Raw genomic sequence first — 27689 nt, 5'->3', positions numbered from 1 at the left:
GGTGATGGAAGATACACACCAAGGTGAAAAGTGCTGGATATCTGGAAGGCGTTAGATAAGGGCGGTGCAATTGTGGCGAACGGCAACCATTTGTTAGATGGCGGTACCTCAGGCGTTATGAAGGCCAACAATGTGGGCACCAGTTGTATCCAATGGGTGACAGATCAACTTATGGCGAGGGCAACAATGGTTGGACCTATCTTAAGGGCGAAGTAACATCATGTAAATACTGTTAAGACCATTGAATATGATTTAAATTTGGATGGCATGTAAGTGGGTGATATTAGTGAGCAAGAGTTGTGTCAATTAAAAGAGTTATTAAGAAATATGACGGTATGTTTTTCAACTCGCGAGAATGACTTAGGGCTTACATTAAAATTTGTCAATAATCGTTTTCAGAAAAAAAAGTACCATGGGAAAAAAAACGAGTTTTCTTTTATTTTTTTCACATTTTTACTAATATCTCGACTTCTATAGCTTCAAGTCAAATCGTTGATGGTTGCTTTTATTCCTTATTCTCCTCTTGCTATTTCATTTTATATTTTATTACAATTGCTTTCCAAAATAAAACTGAAAAATGAAAAAAATCGACGTAAAAACCCGGTTTTCTTATCCCTATACATAGGCTCTTATGGAACCTAATTTTTCACTTTCTATTATGGCACTCATATAAATCGTGGAAAATTTTGTTATAAGAATTTTTTACTAGTTTTTTAATGATTTTTTACCAGAAAAAGGAAATTTTGAATTAGAAGCATATTTTGAAAAAATGCTCATTTTGAGGCATGATTTTGCTTCAAAATTAAAAAATGCAAAGAAATAGGCTTTCCGTTTATTTTAGAGTCAAATCGATAATAACCTTTTTTAAAGGTACTTAAAAGTAGTACATGATAGAAGGATAAAAAAATTTAATTTTCCTATAGGACCTTTGAAGGTCTTTTTTTATTCCTTATTCTGTTTCTGTCAAATCTTTTCATATTTTATTACAATTACTTTTCAAAATAAAAAAGTAAAATTTAAAAAAATCGACATAAAATCCCATTTGTTTTATTCCAATAAATAGACTCTTATGGGAACTTTTCTCTGAATTTGGTATTTATGGTTTATTTAGTACAACTAATAAATTATGACAGATAACTGATATGTTTGTTTAAGCCTAAGTCACGTGACTACCGTAACTTTTTTGCTATTGGTCCGATTGGGTTGAAATTTAGTATTTGGGCTTTATTTTGGATACAATTAATACACTTTGACATATAACATACTATATTCACACACAACGCGACTATATAACAAATTATGGTTCTTTGAAGCATGATACCCCAACAATTGGTCCTCTCTTTCCTTGGCATATAAACATTGGCCCCCCGACTGACCAGACTTAAGTACACCTAATAATTTCTATTTTTTTTGAAGAATTCCTTTATGGCTCTTCACAGACAAGACCTATAGATTCCAAACTGGTCCCCACGGACCAAAAGTATAGGAGCGAAGCGACTATACTTGTTATATAGGAGCGTCAGCGACTATATTATGAGCGTCACCTAGACCTCGCGCGATCGTGTTTTTTGGGATATAAAAATTCATAACTTTGGCTGTATGGCTAGTGAAACGATGAAATTTGGCATGTGGCCTCCTAATACATTGGGAATAATGGATATGTAAACAATTTTTTTTTCCGACACCCGCGACGGAAGCGGTTGCGAGTTGAAGTCAAAAAATGGTAAAAAAGCCGGTCAAATTCCTTTCTCTCGCTAGAACTCAATTTTAGAGCCCTTAAATGACTTGAAATTTTTAGGACATAAGGGTCGGTGGGAGCTTAAGAGCTGTATACTTTTTGGGCCATATCCGTATACAGGGTGATTTATTATAATCGATCAAAGTTCAGTAAAAAAAAAATTCAAAATGTTCCAGAGGCTAAAAGATAATTTTTATAAAAAAAGTTTTTCGGCGAAAAGACTTAGTTTTATGAAAGAAATAACATATTTAGAGCTTTTTTTTCAAAAAAATTTTTTTAACGAGTTCTGGCATTTTCAGTTTTTTTGAATTTGCCGCCAAACGAAACTTATTAAAAAAAAAAAAAAAATACCAAAAAAAAGCTTCATCTTTTGTCTTTCAAATGCCATATAACCGAAATTTTTGTGAACCATACAGGGCGAGCAATAATAAATTTTCTCCATGAAGGTCCGAAAAATTGACAAAAAAAAATCACATTTTATTTAATAACTTTTTAAGGGTGGCACTTGGAAATTTCAAACTTTCAACATTTATAATACTTTTTAAGGGCTTTTTTCTGATGCAGTCTACAGTCATCTACGTAGAGTAGTTTTTGCTCTACACCTTTTTTTAACTTTGACGCTTAATACTGGCATACCTATGTAACGTACGAAGACCATTTTTGCCTTCAGACACGCGGAATTTATCTGGCTATAATCCACTAAATACCGTTTTGTTTCAAATATCACCATTTTTCAAGAAAATGCAATTTTCCATAAAAAGTCCAAAAAATCAGTCAGCTGAATATTGGTACCCCCCCGGTACCGGCTCTCAAGGTACAATAATCCGGGTGGTCTAGCACTCAACAAGCACGTCACCCAGGCAATGAAACCTGCGCTGTTCGCCCGTGTCCGCTTAAAATAAGACCCTTTTTATAATCGAAATTTAACTACTAAAACCGATTGGAATCGGTCCAGAATTGATGTTAAACTGTTCCTAAGGCTTTATACTATTTTTCCATGTACAAATCATAAGGTAAAAACCTTTTTTTATACCCTAAAACATCGTCTGAAAATGGTCGATTTTGACGTCTACGGGCGATTTTAATGCCGACTTTTACCGCAGTTTTGATGACATCAGTGACATGACGTCAACGTGAATGAATCGGCTCGGTGTTGCTTCTTATTTTCATTTATAAAATACTTAAATTAGGTCAGAATTTTCCGAAATCGGTATGGAATAATTCTAGAGACTCTGGAGAATCCGATTATGTGCATATCTTTTACCAAGTCGCCTTCCTTTACCTGTGATCATTCGACAAAGTTGTAAAGTTTTAGAATTTACCGTGTGTTTTCATGCGACGGAAGGACTCATACATGGCATTTTGGGTGCGGGAGTGAAAGTTTAATTACTATTTATTTATTTTAACACAAAATCTAACTCTGGACTGTGGATCATTGTTATTATTTGAATTGTGAAGAAAACGCAAGCGTTAAAGGTAGGCCTTAATGTAATATGAGGAGCTTCAATGACAACCTAACCTCTACATGTATTATGTAAATAAATAACAAGACCAAAAAGGAGAAAATATTGAACTTATTAGTTAGAATAAGGCCCAAAATGTGAAAGATTGGCAAATTTCCGCTTAACTAAACGCTGTAAATGTTATATTACACCTTGCATATAAGCATATAATCAGTTTTCACCCAAGAGGTGTGTAACCTTAAAAGAGTAAGGAAATTCAACTACAGTTATGTGTCCCTAGTCAAATATGAATAACAAATAGATATCTGTATGGTCTAACAATTAACGTCCATGCAAGGGTATCTTAATGGTTTTGCTCATGACTGGCAGCAGGCCACTTAGTCTGAATGCTCAGATCAGCGAGATGCCAGGCTTTAAAACATCTAAGAGGATAATCGAAGCAGTAGATAGCATCCAGTTGTGGCACTATCGAAGGGGAGGAATGCAGATTCTGGCAGCTAGATGTTTCAAGTGTTGAGTTGATGATAAGGTGGAAGATGGTGGTGAAAAGAAGCAGAAAAAGCCAGTCCAAAACTGGAGAGAGACTTTTTTTTATCTTATTGTTGTTGTTCTATATTCTATATTATTTAGATACCAAAGATAGTTTCCTTACAGAGAAGTATTTATATATCATATAGTTTAGTACATATTAAACATCATATTAGTGATTACTCCACACACAAAATTGTACAATTTTCATTTTACGAGAAATAGAGAACATATATATACAAATTTTTATAGGATACACAAGGTTAAGTGTTGGGTTTCCTTCTTTGCTCCCAAACTCTATAATGCTCTCCCTGCTACCATTAAACTGTTACCTACCAAGTTTTTTACTGCAATATAAATTTACTATAAAACAATATCTATTGAAAAAATGTTTTTTCTCAATACAAGAATTTCTAAATGATGATTTCTCATATATGTAATTATAATATAAAACTTTTAGGCTTTAAATCCTTTGATTAATAATAATATTAAGAAGTGTAAAGATTTTCTCTGCGACATATGTGAGCACCTTTGTGTATATGGCATTAACAAATTATGTTTATGTTTAAATTAGGTGTAAGAACAGCTGTTTTTGTAAAATGTCTCTTTTCTATCACATAAAGTGATATGTAAGTGTAACATAAGTTCATGAAATAAAGATGATTTTACTTAATTATTTAACTGTGTTCATTATTTATTTTTCCTACCTTAAAGATTGAAATAATATAGCGGGTTGGGTTGGGTTAGAAGGTTAGAAAAACCTATAAACTTACTGGGTTTTCATGTAAACAATACAGCTATGTGGGGTTAGAGTCTGATAATGATGAGTGAACTCATCGAAACACATAAACTTGGAATATTTAAGAGAATTGGGTAAGTATTCTAAGGGTAAGTATAAATTGTAAAATAGCTAATGTAACAAAAATATTATAAATGATTTAACATATTTATTTAACCGAGAGCATTATGAGAAACTAAAAGATAATTGTAAGTGTGCTTCAAGGGTTAGTCCTTGGATTTTTGTTGTCCTCTTTTTCAGCTAGCATACCAATTTGACAACCAGATATGTTTGCTGTTCTTCAAGACATTGTAACTTTTTAATGACCTAAGTACATATCTTAAAAGACTTTCTAAATAAATTAAAAACATTGATTTAACAAGATGTATTATAATTAAGCAAAAGAATAAAGCAGTTCTTAAGTTAAGTATGTAAGAATATTCAGGTATAAATACTGTCTATGAAATATTTTGGATTAACTGTATGTACAAATTTAAACTGCTCGCCACTTATAAACAGTAGCTCTTAGAAAACTGTCCCAATAGTATCTGCTTTATATGAGAGCAATAATTGTTTGCCTAACAAGTGTAAATTTTAATTGTATGTTTTAAAATGTAAACTATTTATTATAGACATTTTGATGAAAATTAAAGATATGTATAAAATGGATAATAACTGTATGCTAATGACTGCAAAGTAATATAGAGCAAATTTGGTTTATGCCTTAAGGAATGGAATCTTGAATAAAACTCAACCTTTATTATAGATCATTTTTCTCTTTAATTATTAAAAGTAAATAACTGTATGACAAAAGTTGATAAAACAATAAACAGGTTATGGAATATAAACATGAAATAAGTTTTATTTTCTACCCAACAATAGGGTTTTTAGCTCCAATTGAAAGATTCTCATGCCTTTTTGCCTATTCAAGATTTGAAACAAATAAAGTATATATAATTACATATGTATATTTCATTCAAATAACATTAAGTATTTAAATTATAAATGCATCCAACTTCTGGTGAAAAAATCCAGTATTAGGTGAAACTTCATTGAAATGTTGCTCGGTTCCACAACAAAAAAGTTGATTGTCTACAGTTTGTGTCACAGTTCAGTTGTTATATTCCTGTTTACTTCTAATTTTTATTTCCTTCCTCATATGATTGCACCTACTCCATCAAACACATTTCATGATCTCTGGGGAATCCTAACATACTTCATGTAACTTATTTATTTCTGGTTGTGTAGTCTAATCAACAGTAAAGGCAGTTCTTCCTGGTTTCCCAATTTCATCAATATGGTAGAATCTCAATGATTTCTTGATGGATGTCCTTAAGTACATGGTCTGAGCCCCATCAAACACATTTCATGAACTCTGCAGAATCCTAACATACTTCATTTAGCTTATTTATTCCTGGTTGTGTGGTATACTAATCAGCAGTTAAAACATGCAATTCCTCCTAGTTTACAACTAATGGGTCCCACAGCCCTTGAATTGTTGACCAGGATGAAAACAAATCACACTGTGTAATCATTCTAGGTACACAAAAGGCCATCCAGGCAAAATATATATAAACTTGAATGAAGTTATGACACTTTTATCAGTCTTATTTAGCAAAGTCATTCTGTTTTTCATACATATTTCCACACTATAAGCTGAATCTATATATTTATAAAAACCAAAACTGATAAAATACATATAGGTGTGTATGTGTATGAAGCCAAAATCGAGAACGTAGCATATGTTGGTTGTCAGTTACCCATTTTTATAGTCCACGCCCGCTGTTATTTAATCGATGTAAGGTCCGTATCTCCTAAAATCCCCAAGGTAATAATTTTTTGTCCAGATATTTTAACTATGCATACCTAAATCGACTTATGGTGGTCTCAAACCTCTACAAACTAAGGTTTCATTGTGAAATTAATTAAAAAGTCAAATTTTAAAGAAATGAAAAGGCTCTAACTCCCAAAATTCCCAAAGGATATGGATACAACTTTTTTCTATAATTGATAATAAATATCTAAACCGAGTTTAGATAGTTGCAAATCTCTACAAGCTTTTTGGTAAAAAACTATTGAACTGTAAGATGTACAAAAATATAAACGGCTATGACTGTTAATACTCCCAAAGGATTCCAATGAAACTTTTTTATGTACTTAACAATAAATATTTAAATGGATTTTTCTTAAATCGACAAACGGTGTCGACTTTTTTGCTATTGATCCGATTGGTATAAAATTTGGTATTTCCAGCTTATTTAGGATGAAATGAATAAATTTTAACCAATATTTGACATTTAAGGGCCAAGTCACGAGACACCGTAACTCTTTTGCTATTGCTTTGATTGGGTTGAAATTTGGTATTTGGAGTTTATTTAGGATGCAATTAATATACGTTGACTGATATTTGACATATAATACATTATATTGACATACAACGCGACTATATAACACATTATGGTTCTTTGAAGCATGATACCCCAACAACTGGTCCTTTCTTTCCTTGGCATATAAACGTTGGACCCCCGACTGACCAGACTTAAGTACACCGGATAATTTGTGTTTTTTTTAAGAATTCCTTTATGGCTCTTCATAGACAAGACCTTAAGGTTCCAAACTGGTCCCCACGGACCAAAAGTATAGGAGCGAAGCGACTATACTTGTTATAAGAGCGTAGCTCTTATGGAGGGCCGCTACTTTTGGGGAGTTTTCGCACGACCTCGGGACTCGGCGGACAAAAGTGCTTATAACTTTTTTTCTAATTAGGGTAGAGAAGTGATTTTTATATTTTTATAATGTAGATATATGAGGCTACAACTCTATTATCTACAATTTTTCATTTGTTTTTTTGTTTAGGAGGGGGAAGCCTTAAAACTCAAAAAAAAATTTTTGCTCGATTTTTTCCACGTGTTTCGATACAGGTCGCAACGGTTGTTTGAATTTTATGAAATTTAACGGGTCGATTAGACCTCATCTCTAGATGGACTGTATACTTTTTGGTAATTCTCAGCACACGGGAAGTATTTTTTTTTAACGCTCAAAATTTCAAACATTTGTGATATTCTAGCCCCTCTGACGGTTTAACGGTATCTTTCCGGAAACAGTGACTCACAGAAGATGTGTGCGCCTTATCGAGAGCTACAATTTTTATTTAGGACTTTTTTTAAAAAAATTTTTTGTTTAGGAGAAAAACCAAAAAAACCTTAAAAAATTGACTTTTTTTAGTTTTTTCTCTGTAAAATTTTTATGGTGCAAAATTTAAAAAAAAATTATTTGGATTAATTGAACCTGCGTTCTTTCCGAATAAAACGGTGTATTAAGTTTAAGGCTATCGTTTATACAGGGTGAGAAGCCCTCAGTTGAAAATACCCTTTTTCACACTTTTTTTTTTCAAATATTAATAACTTTTTAGTGGAGGTACTTAGAGGTTTCATTCAATTGGAGCATTTAAAGAACCTTTTAAAAGCAATTTTTTGACACACTCTACAATCATCTACGTAGAGCAGTTTTTGCTCTACACTATTTTTTGACTTTGAGGCCTAATACCGCAATGGCTATGCCACCTACGAAGACCATTTTTGCCCTCAAACACGCGGAATTTATCTGGCTATAATCCACTAAATCCGTTTTGTTTCAAATATCACCATTTTCCAAGAAAATGCAATTTTCCATGAAAGGTCCCAAAATATCGGTCAGCTGAATATTGGTACCCCTACGGGCCCGATGATCAGGGTATAAAAACTAATGTGGTCTAGCACCCAACAAGTGCGCGTCTCCATGGCAGCGAAACCGGCGATTATCGCCCGTTTCCACTTAAAATAAGACCCTTTTTATAATCGAAATTTAACTACTAAAACCGATTGGAATCGGTCCAGAATTGATGTTAAACTGTTCCTAAGGCTTTATACTATTTTTCCATGTACGAATCATAAGGTAAAAACCTTTTTTTATACCCGAAATCATCGTCTGAAAATGGTCGATTTTGACGTCTACCCGCGATTTTAATGCCGAGTTTTACGGCGGTTTTGACAACATGACATGACGTCAACGTGAGCAGTCAACGTCAACGTGGATGTATCGGCTCGGACTTGCTTCTTATTTTTATTGATAAAATGCTTAAATTAGCTCAGAATTTCCTGAAATTGGTGTGAAATTATTCAAGAGACTCTGTAGAATCCGATTATGTGCATATCTTCTATCAAATCAAGTTCTTTTAGCCGTGATAATTCTTGTGACAGTGTTTTCATGTGACAAAAGGACTCATACATGGCATTTTGGGTGCGGGAGTGGAGGTTTAATGTGGACTATTTATTTATTTTACCACAAAATCTAACTGTGGATCATTGTTATTATTTGAATAAGTTGTAAAGAAAACGCAAGCGTTAAAGGTAAGCCTTAATGTAATGTGAGCTTTAATGCAATGACAACCTAACCTCTGTCATGAGTGTCATGTACTATGTAAATAAATAATAATACCAAAAAGGAAAAAATATTGAACTTATAAGTTGGAATAAGGTCCAAAATGTTGAAGATTGGCAAATTTGCGCTTAACTAAACGTTGTAAATGTTATATTACACCTTGCATATAAGTATATAATCAGTTTTCTGCACTTCAAGCAAGAGGCGTGTAACCTTAAAAGAGTAAGAAAATTCAACTACAGTTATGTGTCCCTAGTAAAATATGAATAACAAATAGATATCTGTATGATCTAACAATGAGCGTCCATACAAGGGTATCTTAATGTTTTTGCTTCTGACTGTCACACATTAGTCTGAATGCTCTGGTCAGCGAGATGGCAGGCTTTAAAAATCTAAGAGGATAACCGAAGCAGTAGATAGCATTCAGTTGTGGCACTATCAATGGGGAGGAATGCAGATTCTAGCAGCAAGATGTTTCAAGTATTGAATTCATGATAAGGTGGAAGATGGTGAAAAGAAGCAGAAAAAACCAATCTAAAACTGGAGAGACTTTTTTTTTATCTGTTCTTTATGGTTGTTTAATATTCTTTATTACTTAGGTACCAAAGATAGTTTCCTTACAGAGAAGTATTTATATATTACACAGTTTGGTACATATTAAATAACATATTAGCGATTACTCCACAAACAAAAATGTACATGATCATTTTACGAGAAATAGAGAACATATATATATACAGATCTTTATAGGATACACAAGGGTATGTGTGGGGTTTCTTTCTATGGTCCCAAACTCTATAATGCTCTCCCTGCTACCATTAAACTGCCAAGTTTTTTACTGCAATTTAAATTTACTATAAAACAATATTTATTGAAAAAATGTTTTTTCTCAATACAAGAATTTCTAAACGATGATTTCTCATATATGTAATTATAATATAAAACTTTTAGGCTTTAAATCCTTTGATTATTAATAATATTAAGAAGTGTAAAGATTTTCTCTGTGACATATGTGAGCTCCTTTGTGTATATGGCATGAATAAATTGTGTTTATGTTTAAATTAGGTGAAAGAACAGCTATTTTTGTTAAATCTCTCTTTTCTATCAGATAAAGTGATGTGTAAGTGTAACATAAGTGTTTCTGAAATAAAGATGATTTTACTTAATTATTTAACTGTGGCCACCATTTATTTTACCTACCTAAAATATAGCGGGTTGGGAAGGGCAGAAAAACTTCCTGGTTTTTTATGTAAACATTACAGCTATGTAGTGTTAGAGTCTGATGATAATGCAACAAAAATCAACTCATCAAAATGCATACCTCTTGACAAAAGATTGGCATTTTCATTTGTCGAGAAAAGTCTTCCCAGCCCACTATATTATAGCCACTCCACTTCAACAATGGACTTCTACTTACAAAAAAAAAAAAGATTTAAATAATATTGAATGTTTTTTCCTTTAACTTGGAATATTTAAGAGAATTGTGTGAGTATTCATGTTCTTCTTCTACTGGAAAATAAAACTGTAAAATAGCTAATCTAGTGAAAATATTATAAATGATTTAACATATTTTTTTATAAAGTGGGCTAATATGAATGATCTCTCTTTAAATGTAAATAAGTGCTACTCAATTGGATTCTCTAGACTTAAAAATAAAATGATTAATATATACACTATTGATGACATAGTACTTAGTTCTGTTGACTCAATAAAGGATTTAGGAGTAGTCTTTGATACTCAGCTCAAATTTCTGGAACACTGTGATCTTGTGGAGGGGAAGGCCTCTCAGATGTTAGGTTTTGTTTTACAAACTTGTCGTGACATGTCTATATCTACTTTGAAGATACTTTATTGTTCATTGGTTAGAAGTCATTTAGAGTATGCCTCGATCATTTGGTCTCCTTTTTATAATTGTCACAAAATGCAACTTGAAAGAGTCCAAAAGAGGTTTACCCGGTACTGTTCCTACAAGTTGAATATGCAGGATAACCTACTTGACATGGAGGCAATATTGGGACTTCAATCGTTGGAATCTAGGAGGATTCAAAGTGACCTCAGCTTTATGTATAAGGTTATTCATGGGCTTATTGATTGCCCTGCTCTTATCAACAGCTTTAATTTAAAGGTCCCTGCACGCACCCTAAGAAGACATGAACTGTTTGCTTTACCAATCTGTCACTCCAACTATTCTTTACATTCTCCAATCTGTCCTAGTCTTGCCTATTTCAACTCTCACCCTGAACTTGATCCATTTGCAAGCTCACTGGATTTATTGGTCAACTGGGTCAAATATTTTAATTTATTGTTTTCTTATTGTGTTTATTTCTTGTGTATATGTTTTGAAGACTGTCTAATTATGTTCGTGAGAGTACTTTTATTATGTTAATTATACATCTTTTACTTTATTTAATATTGTAACCAAATCTTTTGTAAAATGGGGTTTCCCGTATATTGATTGAATAAATGAATAAATAAATATTTAATTGACCGAGAGCATTATGAGAAACTAAAAGATACTTGTAAGTGTGCTGAAAGGGTTAGTCTTTGGAGTTCTCCCTTTCAGCCAGTGTACCAATTTAGAAACCAGATATGTTTGCTTTTCTGCAAGGCATTGTAACTTATTAATGACCTAAGTACATATCTGAAATGACTTTCTAAATAAATTAAAAACATTGATTAAACAAGATATATTATGATTAAGCAAAAGAATAAAGCACTCCTTTAGTTAAGTATGTAAGAACATTCAGGTATAAATACTGTCTATGAAATATTTCGGATTAAGTGTATGTACAAATTTAAACTGATCGCCACATATAAACAGTAGCTTGTAGAAAACTGTTCCAATAATATCTGCTTTATATGAGGGTAGATTGTCAAAACTATTTATTATATGAAATTTTAAAATTAAACATGTGTATGAAATGGATAACAATCATATGGTAATAACTGCAGAGAAGAGCATAATGTGGTTTATGCCTTAAGGAATGGAATCTTCAAAAAAAAAAACAACAACAACTACTATAGATCAATTTTCTCTTTAATTATTAAAACTAAATAACTGTATGACAAAATTTAATAAAACAATAAACAGGTCATGGAACATAAACATTAAATAAGTTTTATTTTCTAACCAAAAATAGAGACTTTGGGTCCAGTTGGAAGATTCTCGTGCCATTTTGCCTATTCAAGATCTGAAACAAATAAAGTATATATAATTAGATATGCATATTTCATTGAGACAACACAAAGTATATAAATTATCTTCTGGTGAAACAATCCAGTAATAAGTAAAACTTTATTAAAATATTGCTCTGTTTTACTCACAACAAAAAAGCTGATTCATATCCCTTCAAACACGTTCCATGATCTCTGGGGAATCCTAACATACTTCCTGTAGCTTATTTATTTCTGGCTGTGTACTCTAACCAACAGTAAAGACAGGCAGTTCTTCCTGGTTTCCCAATTTCATCAATATGGTAGAATCTCAATGATTTCTTGACGGATGTCCTTAAGTGCATGGTCTGAGCCCTATCAAACACATTTCATGATCTCTGGGGTATCCTAACATACTTCATTTAGCTTATTTATTTCTGGTTGTGTAGTCTAATCAGCAGTTAAAACATGCAATTCTTCTCCTACAACAAATGGGTCCCACAGCTGTTAAATTGTTGACCAGGATGAAAACAAATCATACCTTGTAATCATTCTAGGTACACAAAACAAAGGCCACACAGACAAAATATACGTGAACTTGAATGAAGTTATGAGATTTTCATCAGTTTTATTTAGCAAATAATTTGTGTTGAAGTTTTCCAATAAATATTAGTTAAAAAATAATAATAATTTCTCAAGGTGAATTATATTATTGTTTTATTGGGTTGACATTGACATCTGAATTTAACTGACTTGTCAAATTCAGATGTCATTGAGCATTGCTGTTTGAGCTTGGCATGTCATGGGCGCACTAAAATTTATTTTTTCACGGTCGGTTTGATAAATTATATAATTTAATATTTTGGCAGCAAAATTCATATACCTAGTTCTAATTGTTTTTTTTGAATTTAGGGTTTGGGCGACATAGGGTACGTTTAGTAGATAAATTTCATTGCAGGGGTTGTTAAAGCAAGTGACGGTTATTTTATTTCAATGGTTTATTTTACTAGCTTAATTTTAGCTTCTATTGATCTTTCCATTTACCTAATTGACTTTCAAAATGAAAATGGAAAATAGAACAGTCGACGTGAAAATTCTTTTATCCAATCCCAATACACAGATTATTATACAGTCTAATCTTTTCCTTTTCTATTGTGGCACTCCCATAAATTGTAAAAAAATTTGTCAATAAGCTTTTTTACTATTTTTTGAATGATCTTAAACCAATAAAAAAATTGAATTGGGAGCATATTTTGAAAAAATGTTCATCTTGAACACGGATTTCTTCGAGAATTGAAAAATGCAAATAAATAGGTTTTCTGTTCATTTTAGAGTCAAATCGGTTATAACCTTTTTTAATCCTTCCCTGTCGATTTTCGAACAAAATGTGTTTCTTTGGTTTTTTTTACTAGAAATTATCTGTTTAGGGCTTACATTAAAATTAGTCAATAGCCATTTTAAGAAAAAGAAAGTGATATAGTGGGAAAAAACAAGTTTTCTTTTGTTTTTTCCAATGTTTCATTAATATCTCGGCTTCTGTAGCTCCGATTCAATCCGTTAATGGTTTATTGTATTCCTTATTCCGTTTCTGATTATCATTTGCATATTTCATTGTATTAACCTTAATATAAAGGCCAATATAAAATAAAGGATATTAGAAAAGATATATGGCAAAACCAGTTTGAAATATTTCAATGCAGGATTTTATGAAACATGATTTGCCAAAAATTTATGTTTTATTTAGGTAAAATTATTGAATTTTTACAAAGGGTTGATATATTATGCAAAAGTGTGTGCTAGAGTCTTATTATTTATTTCAGCGTACTTACTCTCATCGCCATAAAAAACATCTTTATCAGGTGTGGCCTAGACCTAGAAGTTTTCACCAACCTTCATCCTCCTGTATGACTGCATTTGACTGTCAATTTTTTGCTTGAAAAATGCATTAAAGCTTTCGAAATGTATAAGAGAACACTACACATATCCTGAATCGAAAAAATAAGAAACACCAAAGCTCTCAATAGAATGCAGGAAAACTAATGATAAAGCTAATGATAACAATAAAATAGTGCAAATTATGGTGTATTGGACCTAGAATAAGAGAAGATTATAATGAAATACATCGGTTGGTTTTCAAGGGAAGAATTTAGAGAAAAGGTGAATAGTGAGAATACACAACTCATTGCTCGAGGATCTACACAGATGGCTCATTCAAAATCTTCAGAGCAGCTGTTTAACGAGTTGCTTGCCACTTGGATTGCCAACCTTTAAAGGAATAGGGCCGAATGGAAGGAGTAGAGCGGAGCTCTTATCACATCATGATTCTTAGAAGCATGATACCCCAAAAACCGTAAAAACAAATGGTCGTTAAGCTCACAGCGTTGCCGGGGCAGCACCTGTTAAACAATCTCTAATAAATTTAATTCTTTTTTGAATTAGTTTCCTCTGAACAAAAGCTTTTCTACTGGTCCCAACTGATCAAAGTACGAGCGAAGCTCGTACTTGTTATTAGAGCGAAGCTCTAATGGAGGGCCGCTACTTTTGGGGAGTTTTCGCACGACCTCGGGACTCGGCGGACAAAAGTGCTTATAACTTTTTTTCTAATTAGGGTAGAGGAATGATTTTTATATTTTTATAATCTAGATATATAAGGCTACAACTCTATTATCTTCAATTTTTCATTTGTTTTTTTGTTTAGGAGGGGGAAGCCTTAGAACTCAAAAAAAAATTTTTGTTCGATTTTTTCCACGTGTTTCGATACAGGTCGCAACGGTTCTTTGAATTTTATGAAATTTAACGGGTCGATTAGACCTCACCTCTAGATGGACTGTATACTTTTTGGTTATTCTCAGCAAACGGGAAGTATTTTTTTTTAACGGTCAAAGTTTTAGACGTTTGTGATATTCTAGCCCTTCTGACGGTTTAACGGTATCTTTCCGGAAATAGTGACTCACAGAAGATGTGTGCGCCTCATCGAGGGCTACAATTTTTATTTAGGAATTTTTTTGAAAAAATGTTTTTTTTAGAAGAAAAATCAAAAAAACCCAAAAAAAATGCTTTTTTTTAATTTTTTCTGTGTAAAATTTTTATGGTTCAAAATTTTAAAAAATGTCATTTGGATTAATTAAACCTGCATCCTTTCTGAATAAAACGGTATATTCAAATTAACGCTATCGTTTATACAGGGTGAGCAGCCCTCAGTTGAAAATACCCTTTTTCACACTTTTTTTTTTCAAATATTAATAACTTTTTAGTGGAGGCACTTAGAGGTTTCATTCAATTGGAGCATTTAAAGAACCTTTTAAAAGCAATTTTTTGACACACTCTACAATCATCTACGTAGAGTAGTTTTTGCTCTACACTATTTTTTGACTTTGACGCCTTATACCGCAATGGCTATGCCACCTACGAAGACCATTTTTGCCCTCAAACACGCGGAATTTATCTGGCTATAATCCACTAAATCCGTTTTGTTTCAAATATCACCATTTTCCAAGAAAATGCAATTTTCCATGAAAGGTCCCAAAATATCGGTCAGCTGAATATTGGTACCCCTACGGGCCCGATGATCAGGGTATAAAAACTAATGTGGTCTAGCACCCAACAAGTGCGCGTCTCCATGGCAGCGAAACCGGCGATTTTCGCCCGTTTTCACTTAAAATAAGACCCTTTTTATAATCGAAATTTAACTACTAAAACCGATTGGAATCGGTCCAGAATTGATGTTAAACTGTTCCTAAGGCTTTATACTATTTTTCCATGTACAAATCATAAGGTAAAAACCTTTTTTTATACCCGAAATCATCGTCTGAAAATGGTCGATTTTGACGTCTACCCGCGATTTTAATGCCGAGTTTTACGGCGGTTTTGACAACATGACATGACGTCAACGTGAGCAGTCAACGTCAACGTGGATGTATCGGCTCGGACTTGCTTCTTATTTTTATTGATAAAATGCTTAAATTAGCTCAGAATTTCCTGAAATTGGTGTGAAATTATTCAAGAGACTCTGTAGAATCCGATTATGTGCATATCTTCTATCAAATCAAGTTCTTTTAGCCGTGATAATTCTTGTGACAGTGTTTTCATGTGACAAAAGGACTCATACATGGCATTTTGGGTGCGGGAGTGGAGGTTTAATGTGGACTATTTATTTATTTTACCACAAAATCTAACTGTGGATCATTGTTATTATTTGAATAAGTTGTAAAGAAAACGCAAGCGTTAAAGGTAAGCCTTAATGTAATGTGAGCTTTAATGCAATGACAACCTAACCTCTGTCATGAGTGTCATGTACTATGTAAATAAATAATAATACCAAAAAGGAAAAAATATTGAACTTATAAGTTGGAATAAGGTCTAAAATGTTGAAGATTGGCAAATTTGCGCTTAACTAAACGTTGTAAATGTTATATTACACCTTGCATATAAGTATATAATCAGTTTTTTGCGTTTCAAGCAAGAGGCGTGTAACCTTAAAAAAGTAAGAAAATTCAACTACAGTTATGTGTCCCTAGTAAAATATGAATAACAAATAGATATCTGTATGATCTAACAATGAGCGCCCATACAAGGGTATCTTAATGTTTTTGCTTCTGACTGTCACACATTAGTCTGAATGCTCTGGTCAGTAAGATGGCAGGCTTTAAAAATCTAAGAGGATAATCAAAGCAGTAGATAGCATCCAGTTGTGGCACTATCCAATGGGAGGAATGCAGATTCTAGCAGCAAGATGTTTCAAGTATTGAATTCATGATAAGGTGGAAGATGGTGAAAAGAAGCAGAAAAAACCAATCTAAAACTAGAGAGACTTTTTTTTATCTGTTCTTTATTGTTGTTTAATATTCTTTATTACTTCAGTACCAAAGATAGTTTCCTTACAGAGAAGTATTTATATATTACACAGTTTGGTACATATTAAATAACATATTAGCGATTACTCCACAAACAAAAATGTACATGATCATTTTACGAGAAATAGAGAACATATATATATACAGATCTTTATAGGATACACAAGGGTATGTGTGGGGTTTCTTTCTATGGTCCCAAACTCTATAATGCTCTCCCTGCTACCATTAAACTGCCAAGTTTTTTACTGCAATTTAAATTTACTATAAAATAATATTTATTGAAAAAATGTTTTTTCTCAATACAAGAATTTCTAAACGATGATTTCTCATATATGTAATTATAATATAAAACTTTTAGGCTTTAAATCCTTTGATTATTAATAATATTAAGAAGTGTAAAGATTTTCTCTGTGACATATGTGAGCTCCTTTGTGTATATGGCATGAATAAATTGTGTTTATATTTAAATTAGGTGAAAGAACAGCTATTTTTGTTAAATCTCTCTTTTCTATCAGATAAAGTGATGTGTAAGTGTAACATAAGTGTTTCTGAAATAAAGATGATTTTACTTAATTATTTAACTGTGGCCACCATTTATTTTACCTACCTAAAATATAGCGGGTTGGGAAGGGCAGAAAAACTTCCTGGTTTTTCATGTAAACATTACAGCTATGTAGTGTTAGAGTCTGATGATGATGCAACAAACATCAACTCATCAAAATGCATACCTCTTGACAAAAGATTGGCATTTTCATTTGTCGAGAAAAGTCTTCCCAACCCACTATATTATAGCCACTCCACTTCAACAATGGACTTCTACTTACAAAAAAAAAAAAGATTTAAATAATATTGAATGTTTTTTCCTTTAACTTGGAATATTTAAGAGAATTGTGTGAGTATTCATGTTCTTCTTCTACTGGAAAATAAAACTGTAAAATAGCTAATCTAGTGAAAATATTATAAATGATTTAACATATTTTTTTATAAAGTGGGCTAATATGAATGATCTCTCTTTAAATGTAAATAAGTGCTACTCAATTGGATTCTCTAGACTTAAAAATAAAATGATTAATATATACACTATTGATGACATAGTACTTAGTTCTGTTGACTCAATAAAGGATTTAGGAGTAGTCTTTGATACTCAGCTCAAATTTGGGGAACACTGTGATCTTGTGGAGGGGAAGGCCTCTCAGATGTTAGGTTTTGTTTTAGGAACTTGTCGTGACATGTCTATATCTACTTTGAAGATACTTTATTGTTCATTGGTTAGAAGTCATTTAGAGTATGCCTCGATCATTTGGTCTCCTTTTTATAATTGTCACAAAATGCAACCTGAAAGAGTCCAAAAGAGGTTTACCCAGTACTGTTCCTACAAGTTGAATATGCAGGATAACCTACTTGACATGGAGGCAATATTGGGACTTCAATCGTTGGAATCTAGGAGGATTCAAAGTGACCTCAGCTTTATGTATAAGGTTATTCATGGGCTTATTGATTGCCCTGCTCTTATCAACAGCTTTAATTTAAAGGTCCCTGCACGCACCCTAAGAAGACATGAACTGTTTGCTTTACCAATCTGTCCTAGTCTTGCCTATTTCAACTCTCACCCTGAACTTGATCCATTTGCAAGCTCACTCTCTGGATTTATTGGTCAACTGGGTCAAATATTTTAATTTATTGTTTTCTTATTGTGTTTATTTCTTGTGTATATGTTTTGAAGACTGTCTAATTATGTTCGTGAAAGTACTTTTATTATGTTAATTATACATCTTTTACTTTATTTAATATTGTAACCAAATCTTTTGTACAATGGGGTTTCCCGTATATTGATTGAATAAATGAATAAATATTTAATTGACCGAGAGCATTATGAGAAACTAAAAGATACTTGTAAGTGTGCTGAAAGGGTTAGTCTTTGGAGTTCTCTTGTCCTCCCTTTCAGCCAGTGTACCAATTTAGAAACCAGATATGTTTGCTTTTCTGCAAGGCATTGTAACTTATTAATGACCTAAATACATATCTTAAATGACTTTCTAAATAAATTAAAAACATTGATTAAACAAGATATATTATGATTAAGGAAAAGAATAAAGCACTCCTTTAGTTAAGTATGTAAGAACATTCAGGTATAAATACTGTCTATGAAATATTTCGGATTAAGTGTATGTACAAATTTAAACTGATCGCCACATATAAACAGTAGCTCTTAGAAAACTGTTCCAATAATATCTGCTTTATATGAGGGTAGATTGTCAAAACTATTTATTATATGAAATTTTGATTAAAATTAAACATGTGTATGAAATGGATAACAATCATATGGTAATAACTGCAGAGAAGAGCATAATGTGGTTTATGCCTTAAGGAATGGAATCTTCAAAAAAAAAAAACAACAACAACTACTATAGATCAATTTTCTCTTTAATTATTAAAACTAAATAACTGTATGACAAAATTTAATAAAACAATAAACAGGTCATGGAACATAAACATTAAATAAGTTTTATTTTCTAACCAAAAATAGAGACTTTGGGTGCAGTTGGAAGATTCTCGTGCCATTTTGCCTATTCAAGATCTGAAACAAATAAAGTATAAATAATTAGATATGCATATTTCATTGAGACAACACAAAGTATATAAATTATCTTCTGGTGAAACAATCCAGTAATAAGTAAAACTTTATTAAAATATTGCTCCGTTTTACTCACAACAAAAAAGCTGATTCATATCCCTTCAAACACATTCCATGATCTCTGGGGAATCCTAACATACTTCCTGTAGCTTATTTATTTCTGGCTGTGTACTCTACCCAACAGTAAAGACAGGCAGTTCTTCCTGGTTTCCCAATTTCATCAATATGGTAGAATCTCAATGATTTCTTGACGGATGTCCTTAAGTGCATGGTCTGAGCCCTATCAAACACATTTCATGATCTCTGGGGTATCCTAACATACTTCATTTAGCTTATTTATTTCTGGTTGTGTAGTCTAATCAGCAGTTAAAACATGCAATTCTTCTCCTACAACAAATGGGTCCCACAGCTGTTAAATTGTTGACCAGGATGAAAACAAATCATACCTTGTAATCATTCTAGGTACACAAAACAAAGGCCACACAGGCAAAATATATGCGAACTTGAATGAAGTTATGAGATTTTCATCAGGTTTATTTAGCAAATAATTTGTGTTGAAGTTTTCCAATAAATATTAGTTAAAAAATAATAATTTCTCAAGGTGAATTATGTTATTGTTTTGTTGGGTTGACATTGACATCTGAATTTAACTGGCTTGTCAAATTTAGATGTCATTGAGCATTGCTGTTTGAGCTTGGCATGTCATGGGCGCACTAAAATTTATTTTTTCACGGTCGGTTTGATAAATTATATAATTTAATATTTTGCCGCAAAATTCATATACCTAGTTCTAATTGTTTTTTTTTCAATTTGGGGTTTGGGCGACATAGGGTAAGTTTAGTAGATAAATTTCATTGCAGGGGTTGTTAAAGCAAGTGACGGTTATTTTATTTCAATGGTTTATTTTACTAGCTTAATTTTAGCTTCTATTGATCTTTCCATTTACCTAATTGACTTTCAAAATGAAAATGGAAAATAGAACAGTCGACGTAAGAATTCTTTTATCCAATCCTAATACACAGATTATTATACGGTCTAATCTTTTCCTTTTCTATTGTGGCACTCCCATAAATTGGAAAAAAATTTGTCAATAAGCTTTTTTACTATTTTTTGAATTATCTTGAACCAATAAAAAAATTGAATTGGGAGCATATTTTGAAAAAATTTTCATCTTGAACACGGACTTTCTTCGAGAATTGAAAAATGCAAATAAATAGGTTTTCTGTTCATTTTAGAGTCAAATCGGTTATAACCTTTTTTAATCCTTCCCTGTCGATTTTCGAACAAAATGTTTTTCTTTGGTTTTTTTTACTAGAAATTATCTGTTTAGGGCTTACATTAAAATTAGTCAATAGCCATTTTAAGAAAAAAAAAGTGATATAGTGGGAAAAAACCAAGTTTTCTTTTGTTTTTTCCGATGTTTCATTAATATCTCGGCTTCTGTAGCTCCGATTCAATCCGTTCATGGTTTATTGTATTCCTTATTCCGTTTCTGATTATCATTTGCATATTTCATTGTATTGACCTTAATATAAAGGCCAATATAAAGTAAAGGATATTAGAAAAGATATATGGCAAAACCAGTTTGAAATATTTCAATGCAGGCTTTTATGAAACATGATTTGCCAAAAGTTTATGTTTTATTTAGGTAGAATTATTGAATTTTTACAAAGGGTTGATATATTATGCATAAGTGTGTGCTAGGGTCTTATTATTTATTTCAGCGTACTTACTCTCATCGCCATAAAAAACATCTTTATCAAGTGTGGCCTAGACCTAGAAGTTTTCACCAACCTTCATCCTCCTGTTGACTGTCAATTTTTTGCTTGAAAAATGCATTAAAGCTTTCGAAATGTATAAGAGAATACTACACATATCCTGAATCGAAAAAATAAGAAACACCAAAGCTCTCAATAGAATGCAGGAAAACTAATGATAAAGCTAATGATAACAATAAAATAGTGCAAATTATGGTGTATTGGACCTAGAATAAGAGGAGATTATAATGAAATACATCGGTTGGTTTTCAAGGGAAGAATTTAGAGAAAACGTGAATAGTGAGAATACACAACTCATTGCTCGAGGATCTACACAGATGGCTCATTCAAAATCTTCAGAGCAGCTGTTTAACGAGTTGCTTGTCACTTGGATCACCAATCTTTGAAGGAAGACGGCTGACGGATGAAAAGAGTAGAGCGGAGCTCTTATCACATCATGATTCTTAGAAGCATGATACCCCAAAAACCGTAAAAACAAATGGTCGTTAAGCTCACAGCGTTGCCGGCGCAGCACCTGTTAAACAATCTCTAATAAATTTAATTCTTTTTTGAATTGGTTTCCTCTGACCAAAAGCTTTTCTACTGGTCCCAACTGATCAAAGTACGAGCGAAGCTCGTACTTGTTATATAGGAGCGTCAGCGACTATATTATGCACGTCACCTAGACCTCGCGCGACCGCGTTTTTTGGGATAAAAAAATTCATAACTTTGGCTGTATGGCTAGTGAAACGATGAAATTTGGCATGTGGCCTCTCAATACATTGGGAATGATGGATCCGTAAACAATTTTTTTTTCCGACACCCGCGACGGAAACAGTTGCGAGTTGAAGTCAAAAAATGGTAAAAAATCGGATCAAAATCGAGTCAGACGCGATAACTCAAATTTAAAGCCTTTAATCGACCTGAAATTTTCAGGACATAAGGGGTCTTGGGTGGTTCATGTCTGTATACTTTTTGAGCCAGATCCGTATACAGGGTGATTTATTATAAGCGATCAAAGTTGAGTAAAAAAAAAATTCAAAATGATCCAGAGGCTAAAAGAAAATTTTTATGAAAAAAGTTTTTCGGCGAAAAGACTTAGTTTTATGAGAGAAATAACATATTTAAAGGTTTTTTTTCAAAAAAATTTTTTTAACGAGTTCTGGCATTTTCAGTTTTTTTGAATTTGCCGCCAAACAAAACTTATTTCGAAAAAAAAAATTTTTTCAAAAAAAACCTTCATCTTTTGTCTTTCAAACGCCATATAATCGAAATTTTTGTGAACCATACAGGGCGAGCAATAAAAAAATTTTCCCATGAAGGTCCAAAAAATTGACAAAAAAAAATCACATTTTATTTAATAACTTTTTAAGGGTGGCACTTGGAGATTTGAAACTTTTAACATTTATAATACTTTTTAGGAACTTTTTTTTGATATACTCTACAGTTATCTACGTAGAGTAGTTTTTGATCTACACCTTTTTTTAACTTTGACGGTTAATACTGGAATACCTATGCGACGTAGAAAGACCATTTTTGCCTTCGGACACGCGGAATTTATCTGGCTATAATGCACTAAATACCGTTTTGTTTCAAATATCACCATTTTTCAAGAAAATGCAATTTTCCATAAAAAGTCCAAAAAATCGGTCAGCTGAATATTGGTACCCCCCCGGTACCGGCTCTCAAGGTACAATAATTCGGGTGGTCTAGCACCCAACAAGCACGTCACCCAGGCAATGAAACCTGCGCTGTTCGCCCGTGTCCGCTTAAAATAAGACCCTTTTTATAATCGAAATTTAATTACTAAAACCATCTGGAATCGGTCCAGAATTGATGTTAAACTGTTCCTAAGGCTTTATACTATTTTTCCATGTACAAATCATAAGGTAAAAACCTTTTTTTATACCCTAAAACATCGTCTGAAAATGGTCGATTTTGACGTTTACGGGCGATTTTAATGCAGACTTTTACCGCAGTTTTGATGACATCAGTGACATGACGTCAACGTGAGTGAATCGTCTCGGTCTTGCTTCTTATTTTCGTTGATAAAATACTTAAATTAGCTCAGAATTTCCCGAAATCGGTATGGAATAATTCTAGAGACTCTGGAGAATCCGATTATGTGCATATCTTTTACCAAGTCGCCTTCCTTTACCTGTGATCATTCGACAAAGTTGTAAAGTTTTAGAATTTACCGTGTTTTCATGCGACGGAAGGACTCGTACATAACATTTTGGGTGCGGGAGTGAAAGTTTAATTACTATTTATTTATTTTAACACAAAATCTAACTCTGGACTGTGGATCATTGTTATTATTTGAATTGTGAAGAAAACGCAAGCGTTAAAGGTAGGCCTTAATGTAATATGAGGAGCTTCAATGACAACCTAACCTCTACATGTATTATGTAAATAAATAACAAGACCAAAAAGGAGAAAATATTGAACTTATTAGTTAGAATAAGGCCCAAAATGTGAAAGATTGGCAAATTTCCGCTTAACTAAACGCTGTAAATGTTATATTACACCTTGCATATAAGCATATTATCAGTTTTCACCCAAGAGGTGTGTAACCTTAAAAGAGTAAGGAAATTCAACTACAGTTATGTGTCCCTAGTCAAATATGAATAACAGATAGATATCTGTATGGTCTAACAATTAACGTCCATGCAAGGGTCTCTTAATGGTTTTGCTCATGACTGGCAGCAGGCCACTTAGTCTGAATGCTCAGGTCAGCAAGATGCCAGGCTTTAAAACATCTAAGAGGATAATCGAAGCAGTAGATAGCATCCAGTTGTGGCACTATCGAAGGGGAGGAATGCAGATTCTGGCAGCTAGATGTTTCAAGTGTTGAGTTGATGATAAGGTGGAAGATGGTGGTGAAAAGAAGCAGAAAAAGCCAGTCCAAAACTGGAGAGACTTTTTTTTATCTTATTGTTGTTGTTCTATATTCTATATTATTTAGATACCAAAGATAGTTTCCTTACAGAGAAGTATTTATATATCATATAGTTTAGTACATATTAAACATCATATTAGTGATTACTCCACACACAAAATTGTACAATTTTCATTTTACGAGAAATAGAGAACATATATATACAAATTTTTATAGGATACACAAGGTTAAGTGTTGGGTTTCCTTCTTTGCTCCCAAACTCTATAATGCTCTCCCTGCTACCATTAAACTGTTACCTACCAAGTTTTTTACTGCAATATAAATTTACTGTAAAACAATATCTATTGAAAAAATGTTTTTTCTCAATACAAGAACTTCTTAATGATAATTTCTCATATATGTAATTATAATATAAAACTTTTAGGCTTTAAATCCTTTGGTTAATAATAATATTAAGAAGTGTAAAGATTTTCTCTGCGACATATGTGAGCACCTTTGTGTATATGGCATTAACAAATTATGTTTATGTTTAAATTAGGTGTAAGAACAGCTGTTTTTGTAAAATGTCTCTTTTCTATCACATAAAGTGATATGTACTTACATAAGTTCATGAAATAAAGATGATTTTACTTAATTATTTAACTGTGTTCACCATTTATTTTTCCTACCTTAAAGATTGAAATAATATAGCGGGTTGGGTTGGGTTAGAAGGGCAGAAAAACCTATAAACTTACTGGGTTTTCATGTAAACATTACAGCTATGTGGGGTTAGAGTCTGATAATGATGAGTGAACTCATCGAAACACATAAACTTGGAATATTTAAGAGAATTGGGTAAGTATTCTAAGGGTAAGTATAAATTGTAAAATAGCTAATGTAACAAAAATATTATAAATGATTTAACATATTTATTTGACCGAGAGCATTATGAGAAACTAAAAGATAATTGTAAGTGTGCTTCAAGGGTTAGTCCTCGGATTTTTGTTGTCCTCTTTTTCAGCTAGCATACCAATTTGACAACCAGATATGTTTGCTGTTCTTCAAGACATTGTAACTTTTTAATGACCTAAGTACATATCTTAAAAGACTTTCTAAATAAATTAAAAACATTGATTTAACAGATATTATTGAGACAGTTTTCTAAGAGCTACTGTTTATAAGTGGCGATCAGTTTAAATTTGTACACTTAATGCAAAATATTTCATAGACAGTATTTATACCTGAATATTCTTACACACTTAAGAACTGCCTTATTCTTTTGCTTAATTATAAAAGATGTATTATAAATACTGTCTATGAAATATTTTGGATTAAGTGTACAAATTTAAACTGATCGCCACTTATAAACAGTAGCTCTTAGAAAACTGTCTCAATAATATCTGCTTTATATGAGAGTAAACATTGTTTGCCTAAAAAGTGCAAATTTTAATTGTATGTTTTAAAATGTAAACTATTTATTGTAGACATTTTGATGAAAATTAAAGATAAGTATAAAATGGATAATAACTGTATGCTAATGACTGCCAAGTAATATAGAGCAAATTTGGTTTACGCCATAAGGAATGGAATCTTGAATAAAACTCAACCTTTATTATAGATCATTTTTCTCTTTAATAATTAAAAGTAAATAACTGTATGACAAAAGTTGATAAAACAATAAACAGGTTATGGAATATAAACATGAAATAAGTTTTATTTTCTACCCAACAATAGGGTTTTTAGCTCCAATTGAAAGATTCTCGTGCCTTTTTGCCTATTCAAGATTTGAAACAAATAAAGTATATATAATTACATATGTATATTTCATTCAAATAACATTAAGTATATAAATTATAAATGCATCCAACTTCTGGTGAAAAAATCCAGTATTAAGTGAAACTTCATTGAAATGTTGCTCCGTTCCACAACAAAAAAGTTGATTGTCTACAGTTTGTGTCACAGTTCAGTTGTTATATTCCTGTTTACTTCTAATTTTTATTTCCTTCCTCATATGACTGCACCTACTCCATCAAACACATTTCATGATCTCTGGGGAATCCTAACATACTTTATGTAATTTATTTATTTATGGCTGTGTAGTCTAATCAACAGTAAAGACAGGCAGTTCTTCCTGGTTTCCCAATTTCATCAATATGGTAGAATCTCAATGATTTCTTGATGGATGTCCTTAAGTACATGGTCTGAGCCCCATCAAACACATTTCATGATCTCTGCGGAATCCTAACATACTTCAATTAGCTTATTTATTCCTGGTTGTGTGGTATACTAATCAGCAGTTAAAACATGCAATTCCTCCTGGTTTACAACTAATGGGTCCCACAGCCCTTGAATTGTTGACCAGGATGAAAACAAATCATACTGTGTAATCATTCTAGGTACACAAAAGGCCACACAGGCAAAATGTATATAAACTTGAATAAGGTTATGAAATTTTTATCAGTTTTATTTAGCAAAGTCATTTTGTTTTTCGTACATATTTCCACACTATAAGCTGAATCTATATATTTATACAAAAACTGATAAAATACATATAGATACGCATGTGTATGTGTATGAAGCCAAAATCGAGAACGTAGCATATGTTGGTTGTCATGTTGGTTGTCAGTTACCCATTTTTATAGTCCACGCCCGCTGTTATTTAATCGATGTAAGGTCCGTATCTCCTAAAATCCCCAAGGTAATAATTTTTTGTCCAGATATTAACTATGAATACCTAAATCGACTTATGGTGGTCTTAAACATCTACCAACTAAGGTTTCATTGTGAAATTAATTAAAAAGTCAAATTTTAAACAAATGAAAAGGCTCTAACTCCCAAAATTCCCAAAGGATTTGGATAAAACTTTTTTCTATAAAAGATAATAAATATCTAAACCGAGTTTAGATAGTTGCAAATCTCTACAAGCTTTTTGGTAAAAAACTATTGAAATGTAAGATGTACAAAAATATAAACGGCTATGACTGTTAATACTCCCAAAGGATTCCAATGAAACTTTTTTATGTACATAACAATAAATATTTAAATGGATTTTTCTTAAATCGACAAACGGTGTCGACTTTTTTGCTATTGATCCGATTGGTATAAAATTTGGTATTTCGAGCTTATTTAGGATGAAATGAATAAATTTTGACCAATATTTGACATTTAAGGGCCAAGTCACGTGACACCGTAACTCTTTTGCTATTGCTTTGATTGGGTTAAAATTTGGTATTTGGAGTTTATTTAGGATGCAATTAATATACGTTGACTGATATTTGACATATAACACATTATATTGACATACAACGCGACTATATAACACATTATGGTTCTTTGAAGCATGATACCCCAACAACTGGTCCTCTCTTTCTTTGGCATATAAACGTTGGCCTGCCCCCAACTGACCAGACTTGAGTACACATGATCATTTTTGATTTTTTTTTTAAATTTCTTTATGGCTCTTCACAGACAAGACCTATAGGTTCCA

General features: G+C 32.3%; 1 long non-coding RNA gene across 3 annotated transcripts; it reads right to left on the bottom strand.

Moving 5' to 3' along the window:
* Positions 1-11942: 11942 nt before the first annotated feature.
* LOC126743524 (uncharacterized) lies at positions 11943-20180 on the bottom strand. Of its 3 annotated transcripts, none has more exons than XR_007662913.1 (3): positions 20014-20180; positions 19644-19954; positions 11943-12117 (listed from the first exon to the last, which is right to left on the bottom strand). It is a non-coding gene; the product is annotated as an uncharacterized LOC126743524 (long non-coding RNA). The 3 variants fall into 3 exon arrangements; XR_007662912.1 differs by lacking the exon at positions 19644-19954 and adding an exon at positions 12251-12561; XR_007662911.1 differs by having other exon boundaries at positions 19644-20180.
* Between the last annotated feature and the right edge of the window lie 7509 nt (positions 20181-27689).

Source organism: Anthonomus grandis, chromosome 13, assembly GCF_022605725.1.
Source record: "Anthonomus grandis grandis chromosome 13, icAntGran1.3, whole genome shotgun sequence".
Lineage (NCBI taxonomy): Eukaryota > Metazoa > Arthropoda > Insecta > Coleoptera > Curculionidae > Anthonomus > Anthonomus grandis.
The sequence above is the reverse complement of the archived record's forward strand: the minus strand, read 5'-3'. Positions and strand labels throughout refer to the sequence as shown.